The sequence below is a fragment of the Ursus americanus genome, chromosome 4 (genome assembly GCF_024610735.1).
Source record: "Ursus americanus isolate L20-20 chromosome 4, mUrsAme1.1.p, whole genome shotgun sequence".
Taxonomy (NCBI): Eukaryota; Metazoa; Chordata; class Mammalia; order Carnivora; family Ursidae; genus Ursus; species Ursus americanus.
The window spans coordinates 24,565,015-24,578,265 of NC_142130.1; the positions used below are offsets into that span (position 1 = coordinate 24,565,015).

The 13,251-nt window shown below is 46.5% G+C and overlaps 1 protein-coding gene across 23 annotated transcripts in view; it reads left to right on the top strand.

Annotated features, from left to right (window-relative positions):
- Positions 1-13,251, top strand: part of LPP (LIM domain containing preferred translocation partner in lipoma) — a 639,448-nt gene that overhangs the window by 52,521 nt on the left and 573,676 nt on the right. For 3 of the 23 annotated variants that reach the window (XM_045811268.2, XM_045811266.2, XM_087861499.1), the window contains exon 3: positions 10,478-10,600. The exons of the other annotated variants lie outside the window; for them this stretch is intronic. The gene's annotated coding sequence lies outside the window, so the exon portion shown is untranslated. The remainder of the gene's footprint in view (positions 1-10,477; positions 10,601-13,251) is intronic. 23 annotated transcript variants of the gene reach the window in all.

The window sequence follows — 13,251 nt, forward strand, 5'->3', positions numbered from 1 at the left end:
GTTGGACTACTCGTAAGCCCTGCTCACCGGATGGGAGGATTTGAAGCAGGAAGGCTTGGGATGTTTCCCAGCTGTGGTGGTGACAGACAGGGACACTCAGAGGTCAGAGTGTGCATGCTGGTACTGTGAAGAAGGAGAACTGACAGGAATTGAGTGCTTTCTGGGTGCCAGGCACTGGGCTAAGCACTTGACCTAAATCACTGAGTCACTACTTCCGCTACCTGTCAGTAGGTGCTATTTTTTTTAACTTTATTTTAAATTTTGGTAAAATACACATAACGTTTACCATCTACACATTTTTAAGCGTACAGCTCAGTAGTGCTGAACGCAGTCACTTATCCTGCAACCCATCTCCAGAGCTCCTTTCATTCTGCAAAACTGAAACTCTGTAGCCGTTAAACACTAACTCCCCATTCCCCTTCCCCGAGCCCTTGACTGTGTCCGTGAGTGAGTCCTCTCAGCGGAATCGTACTGTATCTGGTGACTGCCCCATCCGACTTTGCGTAATGTCTGCAAGCTTCATCCCTGTCGTGGCGTGGGCCCGCATCACATACATACACACCACAGTTTGTCGATCCGCTTAAGTACTATTGTTTACGTCCGTTTTGGAGAGGAAGAACCTGAGACTTTGAGGGGTTAAGTGGCCCAGAGTCACGAAGTCAGTCGTGGAGCTGGGATTTGAACCCAGGTAGTGTGACGTCAGAGTGCATGCGATCTGGGGTGAGCAGATATTTGATTTTAGTTGGCAAGAGTGTGACAAACTAGGGTGATTCTTAACTGAATACCTCCTCACACCTTGCTGTGACATTTCAGTAACCCAGTGTTCCAAAGGCCCGCGCATGGGTTTTTCCCTCCATCTTCGAGCCACATGTGAAGCCTTCCTCTGGCCAATGGGAGGAGATGTTTGGCTCTTCTTGTTTGTAATCCTTGTCCCTTTCCTTCACCTCATTTTTTGGTCTCTCTCCCCAGTTTTCCCACTGGAAAAAAATCACAAATGGTGTGCGTCTTTGTTCGGTACTTCAGATCCCTTCTGGAACAAGACAGAATATATAAATCAATGACATGCTATCAGGTCTTTGTGTTGTTACTGTGTCTGGGGAAGAGCTGGGCTGCAGAGCAGTGCAGAGACTGCACATGTGATTTTCTGACCTGGCTCTGTTGCTAACTCAGTGTTTACCTTGGTGATGATGCTTCTTTCTGAGCCTCAGTTTTTCCCCACTGGAGGATGGGCTGGTTGTCCACAACAGGGAATATTCCGTCTGTGCCGAGCCCACATGAGGCGTTCTGCATGATCGATCTCCTTCTGTCCTTCCAGCGCTCCACAGGTGCTGTTATCCCCATTTTACCTGAGAAAAGTCAGGTCTAGAGAAATGGGAAAACTTGCCTAAACTCCTACAGCCCCTAAGTTGCAAGCATTAGGGATCCACATCTGACTCCAAGGCCCAGAGTTAGCTTAGTGATCTGTACGGTTTCTCTCATTGGTGGCATGTATTCATCTAATTTTATTAAATGTTTATTGGATTCCCACTTATGTGCTTCATACTGTTCTGGGCACTGAGCCAGCACGGGGTTTGGAGTGAAGAAAAAGACACACAGAACAATGATTCTTTGGAGCTTACATTCCAGTAGGGGTGTGTGGAGGAGGCAAATAATAAATGAACATGTAAATAGGAGGGAATGATAAGTAACACTTAGGAGGATTCACACAGGGCGCTCAGGCAGTGAGTGTATGTAGGAAGGGATCTGGGAGGTGATGTCGAAGCTGCGATATGAATGATAAGGAGCCAGCCATGCACAAGTCAGAGGGGAGAAGCATGCAGAGGGCACTGTTAATGCCCAGGCCGTGGAGTGGGAATGAGTCCGTGCTTGAGGAACAGAAGGAGCCCAGAGTGCTAGGACCTAATGGGCCTCAGAGGGAGAATCACCCAAGGAGGGCAGGGTAAGGGCTGTTGGGCGTAAGTAAGCTAGAGAAGGGGCATGACTGAGTTTAGGGGTGATGGGAAGCATCTGAGTAGTTGACAAGCAGCATTCTGCCTGCTGTTGGGGGAATGGATTGCAAGAAGTGGGGGAAGGGTAGAAGCAAGGAAGTTAGGAGGAGATGCTTGCTGGAATCAGATGAGAGGTGGTGGTAACGTTGATTAGGGCGGTAGAAGTCGGGCCAGAGAGGAGCAACTTGGTTCGCGACATGTTTTAGAGGGATGGTCTACAGGATATCAAGTGCAGTGTCCTTCAGAGGAGTGTCAGGGTCAATGGGCAGGAATCTGGGAGACCCTGATGGAGGTGAAAATGCAGTGATGGGTGCACAGACTTGCAGCCGATTCAGACTAAGGAGTCTGTGTGCTCCCCGCTTTGGTTTCTAACCTTGAACTTCTGGCCAGGGAACAGAGGGCAGTGGCTTCCTGCCTCTGACTTCTTGGCTGAGAGTTGTTGGAAGGCCCCAAAATAAGCCCTACAGAACATGCCGCTTCCTTTGCTCTCCCTGGGTATTTGTATTAAGCATTCTTTCCCACCAAGCCTACGGAACATTCAGAGTGATGTTGACTTTGTGGGCCATATTTAACATATTGTTTTTCCTTGATGTGTCTTCTGCTCTTGCAGGGATTCCTGCGTCCTATAGATTCCTTGGTGAAGAGCCTTCAACCACCCTATAAGATGGGTCTGGAAGTCTCAGGGGGAGCTCAGTAGAGCTGGGGTTTCAAGGCCCCACCTTGGCTTGAGGACCCTGGTCCAAGGGCACCTCCTAGACCTCCTCTTTCATTGATACTTGATTTCACACTTGCTGGCCCTGGCCTCTCCCTTTGTAATTCCTTTTAATGGGCTGGACTTACCTGTAAGTCCTCTGTTTTTCAGTGGCATGGAGGAACTGGCCTCGTAGAAGTTAGATGATTTAGGGGCACCTGGGTGGCTCAGTTGGTTGGTGTCCAACGTTTGGTTTTGGCTCAGGTCATGATGTCGTAGTTGTGGGATCGAGCCCCATGTTGGGCTCCACGCTTAGTGTGGAGTCGGCTTCACATTCTCTCTCCCTTTTCCTACTCCTCTTCCTCTCCCCTCTCACCCCTGCATATGTGTTCTCTCTCTCTCAAAACAAATAATAAATACAATCTTAAAAAAAAAAAAAGAAGTTAGACGGTTTTGTCAATGTGAGGTTGTGTTTGAATCAGGCTGGGAATCTAAGATTCCTGGCCGAGCCTTGTGCTCTCTGACCATCAGGCCAAAGTGGCCTCACATGGGACCTCATGCCCCTGGGTGTCTCATGGCATTCTTATACCTCACTGGGCCTGAGCCTGGAGATGCTCAGAGATCATAATCTGAATAACCTCTGAAATTCACTCCTGGCGCTTCTTTACACATTTCTTCAAATGGTTTGCAGTCTGTATTATCATTTTTTTTTTTTTATAAAAACTCTTGAACATGATCTCTTGAAAACAGTGTTTTGTTTTTGCTCATTTGAGTTTCTTTTAAAATTCCTTTCATATTACCCATTCATTTAGTCAACAAACATTTATTGAGTTCTTACTGTATGCCAGGCATTGTGCTAGGTGCTGGGGATTGATTCAAAGATAATTTGGAGGCGTATGGAAGGGGAGTGGATAATTACAGCACAGTGAGATAAGTGCTATAATAGAGGGATATGTAAAGAGCTAGAAATAGCACTATGAATAACATCTCTGAACAAATTGCCTTCTTTTTTCCTTTTGGATTATTCCCTTATGTATATTGCCCAAAGTGGGATTACTGGGTCATTTAAAAGATGAAAACAATTTGGCACAAAAAGATGTAATGACTTGCCTGGGGAATACAGATCAATTTTCAACAGGGGGAAAATCGTTGACAACTCCAGATTTAGATACTTCACCAGGAGGATTGTGCTGTTATTATACCACCCCTGTCATCACGGTGGTTTTAGGGGGAGTACCTGTTCTCAACATGTCAGGCTACATGTAGAAACACATATCCTTATATTTAATCTCACACATTAATTGTTAATTCTCACAAGAACCTAGCTATATAAGTATGATTGTTTTCATTTCACAAATGAAGAAATTTAACTTCATTAAAAGAAAGTGACTTGCTCAGGGTTCCATAGTTAATTTGTGGAGAATCCAAGAATCAAGTGTACGTTTTTTGATTCTAGGACTGTGGTCCTGTTCTCCATGCTCTGTTTACCAGGCTGGGTCCTCGGGCTCCAGCCAGGGCCTGGAATTCACTTAATGAGCTGTAGGGACTCTTCTCAGGAAGGTCGGAATCTACCAAAGAGGTATGGAAGTTCTTACCTTTAAAAGGTCCAGTGTTCCCTCCTCATCAATCAGAAAGGACTAAAGGTCCATTATTCCTGACCCTGGCCCAGATCCTGGAAGGTTAGTGCGTTGTCTTAGCATCCCAAGTGGGGCTGGAACCATGCCACAGTTTTGTTTTGAAACATTTATTATTTTCCTAGTGTATTCCGCTGTATGTCCCTGACTGTAAATGTACTGATTCTGCCATTGAGGAGTAAAAACTCCCGGCCGGGTACCCAGCTCATCGTGGCCAGACAGCAGCGCCTGTCCACTCTGAGCTTCCTTGAGGCTTTGGCTTTCATCCCTAAGACAGCCACGTCCCCTGCCGTTTTCCAGACCTACCCTGCTTTTTCTCAGCTTCGTGCTTTAGCTCATGCTGTTCCCTTAGCCTGAGGTGACCTCTCCCATCTTCATCCAGAGAACTTCTGTTCCTTCTGTGTACTTCTGCACAGGGACCACCTCCCGATTGAGGTGACCTCTGATCACCGTCCACTCTCCAGCACCCACACTGCCCCACACTAGAAAGGATCTCTCTGTTCTCTCTTCTGCTAATTCACGCCACAGTGGGCTGTGGGGCGAGGGAGTATAACTCTGTGGTGCTTGTGAGCATGGGATCTTCCTTCAGATCTTGGCCATGACGTGGCTGGATGTGTCATCTGTCAGGTCACTGAGTCTGCTTGAGCCTGAGGCCCCTCATCTGTCTAATGGGTATACATAATCACAGGAAGTCACAGCATTGTGAGCGTGTATACGGTTATCTGTGCTCTTCTGTGATTATGCACCATCTCCTACTTTACGTCTTGTCTCTCCTTCCAGACTGGGAGCTCCTTTAAGGGCAGGAAGGGAAAAACATCTTGCCTGTGCCTTTAACAAATGGGACCTGCCACAAAGCCTCCTTTAAGGGAAAGATTCCATAGGACCTAACTGGTGACGTCAGCACAGGCTCATGACTAGTTGGAAGGCCCAGTCACATGGGGCCAGGCCTGGACGGGAGCGCTGTGATAGGGAGCTTTGGGCACATGCAGCGTGTGCTGGATAGGCCTCTGGCTCCCGCTTGGTAACAGGAAAGAGGCTGGAGCCTGTGTGCAGCCTGTGTTCTGATTCACCAAGTTGGGTAGTGCTGGCATTTCGCTGAAGGCAGAGTGGAAATCCTGCTTGGAGCATGAGACTTGGTTTCTTCTCTGGGTCTTTCCTGAACGGGAGTTCCAGATTAGAGGAGGAGGTCAGTGGAGGTTGGGGCACCTCTGAGAGCCACCTCCTCCTCTGACTTCTCTGTGGATGGGGCCATGGAGAAGGGGTCCCTTTGGAGGAGGACTCTGTCCGTTAGACACCCCCACGCTCGCTGTGCTTAGAAACCGACCATGGAAGGGGATCCAGTTCTTAAAGGGGTAGCTCTACCATTTAACTATCTCTTGAATCATTTCCCAAAATGTAGTACCCATGAGCCTCAAGATCCAAGTGATTTAGCCTGGCACACAAGGTCCTTCATGTCTTGGCCGCAACATTCCTTTCCAGCCTCGTCGCCCACCGCATCCCTCCATGTGTTCTGCCACTGGCCTCACCAGATTAGTCATTTTCCCTGAGAACACCCTGAACTCCTCCTTACTGCCCTTAGCACATCGTGTTCCTTGGGCCTATTTTCTTCCTCCTCACTCATGGAAATCCTCTTGGGTGTTCAGGCTCGGTTCAGAAGTCATCATCTGCAGAGCTGTTCCAGACCCTCAGAACGACAGTGCGTGTACGTGTGCTTTGCACACTTTTCCTTCTGTCTTAGGTATTTGAGCGTGTCCCCGGTGAGCCTGTGAGCTCTTTGAGAGCTCAAGGCAAGTCTGACTCAGCACCTACACCTGCTAGGCCCGTACACTGTGCCTGATTAAGGACAGGAGGTGCTAGCAAATGTCTGTTTTGAGCACCTGCGAGTGCAGGGCACATGACATCGTGTCAGCTAACAGTTGTGCCAGAGGGGCTGTTGAGAAGCTCATTCTAGGGTTACCCGCGGTTTGTTTGATCATGAGCCCAGCCACTGGAATTCTGTTGAATTGGCCTGATAGCGGCAGCTCACTGCTGCCCTTTCTCAGGACTGCTTCCCGCATACCCAGCAGATGTCTGCTTAGTGCTGGGGCCCAGAGCTTTTGATTTCACTTAAGGACATAGAGCAAGGTGGAAGTCAGGGAGCAGAAATTCTGCTTTGAATGTGAATCTTTTTTAGTTTGAAAGTTCAAGCTTTTTTTTCTTTCTTTCTTTTTTTTTTTTTTTTTTAATCCCAGAGCTCCTTAACATGTAAAAACAGGGGAAGAGTTTTTTGGTCTATTTCTGCCTCTAGCAGAATAGCTGTCCATAGTAGAGTTGTAACTGCGAAGTAATAAAACCTGGGTCATGGAGCTTGATTTCGAGGACTTGGGTTCAAGTCTTGACTTTACCATTTGTCAGCCCCCAAACCTTAGGCAGTTGCCTGACCTCTCTGACCCTTAGTTTCTTTAGTGGACGATTGGGAAATTATTCTTACGGGGTTGATGGAAAGTTTAAATGAGGCTTTGGACATTAAATTGGGATTTTTATTCCTGTTTGATTCATGAATTGGATTTGAAGGCCATTTTTTTCATTAATTTTTTTTTTTTTGAGGACAGTCGACACACAATGTTACATCAGTTTCAGGTGTATAATATAGTGTTTCAACATCTTAAAGTGTAACTACCCTCTGTCACCATACCTCGCAGTTACGCTACCATTAACGATGTTCCCTATGCTGTGCCTTTTATTCTGACTTATTCGTTCCGTTACTGGAAGCCTATACTTCTACTATACTTCTCTTCCCTTTTGCCCATTGTTGCTTATCCCCCCACCCCCTCCCCTCTGACAACTATCAGTTAGTTCTCTGTATTTTAGGTCTTACCGAAGGCCATTTCAAAAGTTTGCTTTTGAAGGAAAATGTTTGGATATGTAAGTTTGCACACATGTTTTATTTTTTCAATGACAAGTGAATTTTCATGTAGCATACTTAGGGAACATACACAGCTTATAAGACTCCGTTGTAGTCCACATAAATTAGAGCCACAGAATCATAAGCTTTGAGAAAATATGGAAGCCTTGGAAGACAAGGGGCTGGCCATTAATGTGTGCTGCGTGCGGGCTCTGTGCTGTGCGTGCTGGAATTGGAACCCAGGGCAGGATTACTTAGACCCCGATGGGTAGGTGGGATTAGTGCTGTTTTGCAGACAGGGAAGCTTGAGCTCAGGGACGTTAAATAATGTACACGAATCCTGTATCCAAGCATTCAGCTTCTTCCGGTACTCATAGTGGCCTCTAGAATTCCTTTCCCCTTCCAGACGTGACGAGGCCTGCCTTTGCTTTGTGGACCGTTTATCCTCTCTCTGCGGGAGCGGCCCTGGTTCCGGACCAGATAGAGCACTGGAAATCGGCAGTGTGGATGTCCCATAACTTGTTTAATTGATCTGCAAGAGTGTCTTTCCTGTTCCTGCCAAGAATCTGCTCATTTTGAGCTCCTTTGACTACTCATTCATCAGCCTGTTCTTGTTCTCCCGTTCGGAGAGAGAGTCGCCCTTGCCTGTCTCTGGTTTTGAGGTCAGGAGTGTATTTGAAGAGGACTTCATGTTTCCTTTTGAAAAACTGCAGGTGGAAACAAACTCAGGGTTGCTGGAGGGGAGGTGGGGGAGGGATGGGGTAGCTGGGTGACGGGCATTAAGGAGGGCACGTGACGTGATGAGCACTTGGGTGTTTTTCACGACGGATAAAGTGTTGAACGCTACATACGAAACTGATGATGTACTGTATGTTGGCTAATTGAATTTAAATTAAAGTGGAAACAATTACAGGGGGAAAATAAAATTCATTGAGTATTTCCCATCATCTCCAAACATGGGGCAGTGAGAAGAGGCAGCACCGGGAGGGGATTAGGAGTCATGGCTGTCATCCTGAGTCTGTCACTGACCAGTCAGGGGACTTTGAGCCAAGCCCTCCTTTTCCTGTCACGACCCCAATGTCTTCACCTGGAAAGAGCTGAGGGCATTTTGAGGTGACTCCTAAGATTTTAAAATTCTGCATGTTTTGTGGTGTCAGAACCATCAATTTCTGCTGAGCTGCATAATCCTGCAGCTGTTTCTCTGATACTTTCCAATCTTTAGATTTAATCTGTTCAACAATGTGTAATTTTTCAAAGGGAAGGTTTTATAGACACTTCTGAAATATCAGGGTGGGGGGGATAAATGGATGTTAAAAAATAGAAAACAACCAATTAAATAGTATATAGCATGTAATTCTCCTTGGAAACTTACCACGAAATTGAGGAGCACTTTAACAACTGGTAATTTAAATTGCATTTGAACTCTGCTAATGGTTTGTTTGCATGGGAACTTCAGTCATTTCACAGTGGTTCTTTAGCAAAGCTCCTTGTTCTCTTTATGGAAAAGAAGAAAAAAAAATAAGAGAGAAGTCCACCCCTGGGAGAGGAGACCACTGTCATTCCTGTGTGGAGGGAGCCGCCAGGTGTGAGAGAGATTGCCCTCGGGCCAAGGTGGAGAGCCTCACCTTCCAGTTCAGAGATCTAGCAAGTCTGATGCCCTTTACTGCTGTTGGAGAAGCCGTTCCGATTTCCATCTCCCTCTGCAAAGAGAAACTTCGGTTTCTTGGGGCTTGCGGGGGAGCTGTGCCTTATGAGATTGTACTGTCCACAGGTCTGGTGTTGGTCTCTGCATGCTCCATTCCTCAGCAAGTGTGGAATGATGCCTTTCTCATGTCAGTGGAATGGCATTGAGAATTCTAATGTTCTTAAAGACCACTAGGTCTCATTGCTTTGCTGGGCTCATCTTGATTATGGGCCATTTTCCTGACTTAATTTCTTTTTGCCGTCAGGCTATTCCTGCAGGCGTTCAGAGACTTGGTTGTGGAAGTCCTGGTTTTGCTCCAAAGCTGATTGTGTGGCCAAGGGCAAGTCCCTCTGCCCAGTGAGTTTTGGTGTTCTCCTCTGTCAAGGTGGCTCTCCTTGGGTCCAGGGAGCAAGCCCTAGACCGGAGCCTGGGACTGTCTGCCACTAAGTGTGGCTCCTGGAGTGGCCACCTCCCTGCTGTGGCCCCAGCTTCTCCCCCTGTCAGCTGGAACAGTTCAGGCGGGTCATTTTTAAGGTTCCTCCCAGCTTTGAGCGGATCTGAGTGTTTGAGGACTGAATGAGATAAGATACACAAATCAATTTCATGGTTGGTTGAATAATGTTTAAAATGACAACAATGAAAATGGGAGTAGTGGTTTTTCAGGTATGTGGGTTCCTTCTGCATAGACAAAGCACGCATGTTGTAACAGCCACTGTCTTGGAATACTCATCTGTTGGAAATGTACTGCATAATCCTTAGCAAAATAGTAACGGGTCTTAATGAAGTAAAACCTGTAATGAGGACTTACCTGGAAGTGTCAAGATTGTCCAGCTCTCTGCTGCTCACTGGCTGTGCTTTTTTCAGACAAGGAAACTAAGGTTCAGAAAGGTCACTCAGTCCCACAGTTAGAAATTTGTCTCCAAACTTTTATATATATATATATATATATATGTATATATATATATATATATATATATATATATACGTATATATATTTATTTATTTATTTATTTATTTTGGGGGGGTCTATTTTTATTTGTTGTTCAGATTTTGCTATGAATTTTTTCTTGGCTAACGTGTGAATATCTAACTATTGATCTCTTTCCCCTCTGTGATGATGATGAAGCTGTTTTCTCAGGAGGGCTGGGGTGCCTGCAATCTCCTTTCAATGATTCTGTGACAAATTGGAGGAATAGCAGGGCCAGGAGCTGACTGGGGGCTTAGCGGGTATAGAGGGAAGCCACCAAATTTGTAGGCTTCAAGCCTGGCATCATTCCTGGTATGGCCTAGTCCGTGAGTTCATAAAGCTGGAAAGTTCTAAAGCTGGCAAGATCCTAGAGTTTGTTGTGCCTTTTTTTTTTTAATGATTTATTTATTTATTTTTAGAGAGAGGGGTTGGGGAGGGGCAGAGGGAGAGGGAGAGAATCCTGAAGCCGACTCCACGCTGAGCACGGAGCCCTACGTGGAGCTCGATCCGAGGACCCTGAGATCATGACCTGAACCAAAATCAAGAGTTGGCCGCTCACCTGACTGAGCCACCCAGGCTCCCAAGATCTTAGAGATTTGTAAGCAACCGCCTTCTCCCATTTTCCACAGGTGGAGACGTCAAGGCACAGAAATACAACTGAAGACAGAACCTAGTCACCTAGTTCTCATTTGAGGCCTTTTCTCATTGTTCTCCTGGGCACTCATTAGAGGGAAGTTATTTTGCCTCAATTGGTGAGTCCTAAGAAGAAGAGAAGACTTTTTTCTTTTATAATTAATGCACGTGTTTTAATGGGCTTAAATATCCATGGTTTCAGTTGAACGCATGGGCACTAATGGCTGGGGTTGAATACGGACTAGAGGAGAGCCACAGCCTTCTCTCTTTTTATCTTGAGTTGATTTCGTTGGCAATGGACAAAGTAGAACAGTGCTAATAAAATGTGTGGCAGAGCAGAGGCAGGACTCAGCTCTTGGAAGGAGGCATGAAGAGAAATTGGAAGAAAATTGGGAGCAGTGATGAGTTGGGATTGCCAATAATTGTATTGCTTCCTTCTTTCTCCCTCGGCGTGGAGGGACGCATTCTTGAAATCGAAAGACCAAAATGAAAATGTCGGTGAACAGTGTTATAGGCGTTTGCAAAGAAAGAAGAGTTGTACTGTTGAGTGATTCTTGTTTACCCCCGTGCGAGGTGCTGCTTCTTCTGTGATCTCATTTCATTTTCACAAAAATCCTTTGAGGTTGTAGGGGAGGCTTGATTTGCTCAGGCAAAGGGTGTGAACCTTTGTCTTAAAGGGTCTGCTAGAGTTCCACTGGGATCCTGTTCCATACTCAGAAAGGGGAATGGTGAACAGGTAGGGGAAGCTTTCCCTCGTGTTTTGAAATGCTTCTGTTCAGCTGGTAGAATAGAACATCACGTTCTAGCAAATAGGAGTGGTGAAAAGAATGGTGGTGTGGGCCGCCCTTGGCTGGGCAGAGATCTGAGGAAAGCAACAGGAGAGTTCCGGGAAAAGCTTCCATTTAGAATTTGAGATCGTGGTCTCCATCCTGAGGGCCAGTCCCCGTGTGCCCCAAGCACTGGCTGTGTCCTGCGTAAATAATAAGCCTCACCGTGTTTAGGGTATAGTTTTCCAAAACAGAGCAGGTGCTGTAGTGATTGATAACATCTAACTTCATTTAGGAGTGTGACAGGGTTTACAGTTACATTTTGTCACCTTTTCTTCATCATTGTATCCCAAAAGAACAACTGACCTTCTGTGTGCCATTCGATCTGCATGAGATAAAGGGCTGGCAACCACCGCTTTGACTTTTCAATACCTTCTCTTGTTCAGAATTCACACATGGTCTTGAATGTTTTGCCCGAAGCATACACTTTAGGAATCAAATGTGAATCTTTGTTACCTGCTCTACGTCCTGAGTTTTTTTCAGTGTTTAAAGTGAAACTTTGATTAATTTGAAGACTTTGGCTTGGATTAAAAACAAACAAACAAGCAAACAAACATGATGTGTGATGAAAGAATGGGAGAGAGTGCCTAAGCGGGAGGAAGCTAGAAGGTACTTAGAAGTTTTCGTTGTCATCGAACTTTACATCAGAAACCAGGGATGGACTGTATGGTGACTAACGTAATATAATAAAAAAAATTAAAAAAAAAGTTTTCGTTGTCTGTAAGCTGATTGTGAGCCAACTGTGGTTTAATGTCTCCTGAAGTGCCAGTGTGGCCTTGGACTGCACGCGAAAGAGTATGTCCTCAAGAACACGGTGGATGAGGGATCCTGCTGGAAACCGGCAAGTCCAGAGATGAGGCGGGCTTCAGGCCCCATTTGAACAGGACTTGGCTCTGGTTCTCTGTTAGTGCTCCTTGCTCTGCTTTCCGTGTGTTGGCTTCAGCCTTGCAAGTTCTACCCCATGGTCAGGGGATGGCTGCCTGCTGCATCCCGGGCTCTGGGCCTCCACTTCCCGCTGAGGGGAAAGACTTTTTGCCATGTCCCCATGGCCCTGGGTTGCTGTGCATTCCTGCACAGTGACTGAGGCCAAGAGGATGGGACTGTGCGTGTGACCTGTGCACTGGGTTCTCCTCTGGAATTGAGTCTGAAGACAGGCCCACCCACATCTCATGGCAGCCGCGTGGTGCAGAAGAGTGGTCCCTCCAAGGGTAGCTGGGTGCTTCTAGGAGGCAGCAAGAAGCCTAGTGCTATTTGGGTGACTGTGGACTTTCTTTCTACCTTCCTAACAGAGCTGCCCTAGAGTATGGGACTTTAGTCCTTGCTTCATCCTCTGCGAAGGACATTAGCCAGCCCTACTGTCTACGTAAGAAGGCTGAGAGGACTGGAAATGATGTCCCACCAGGAACTGTCATGGGAAAGAGACGCCACTGGAGAGGGCAGGCGGCAGGGCACACATGATGATGGCCTTTAAGAATATAAAACCTGGTCAGAAGAGGGGTAGCATCCCTCATTCACAAGTGTATCTCGAGTCTGGTGGGATCTCTAGCACATAATAGGTGCACAGTGCATTTCGTGGATAGAAAGAATGAATCTAAAGGTAGTGAGTGTCCCTTTCTCCGGGGACATTCCATCGGACACCTGCCATTCTCTGTTGGAGAGTTCTAGGAAATCTAGCGCAGATGAGGCTGCTTGCATGGCTCTATGAGACTGAAACAAATGACTGGCGGAATGAGTCTTTTCGGGCCAGTATGGCCTGAGAAGTTTGTGAGTGCCTAACAAGGCATTGAGTACAGTGGGAGGGGGTGTCAGAGGTCTGCCAGTTAGTAGATGTGCACCCCCAGAAAAACAACATCCCCCTGCCTTCATTTCCCTGATCTGGGAATTAGGAATGATAATTCCTGTGCTGCCTGCATCTCATGTTTGCTTAGAGCAGATGGGTTGAT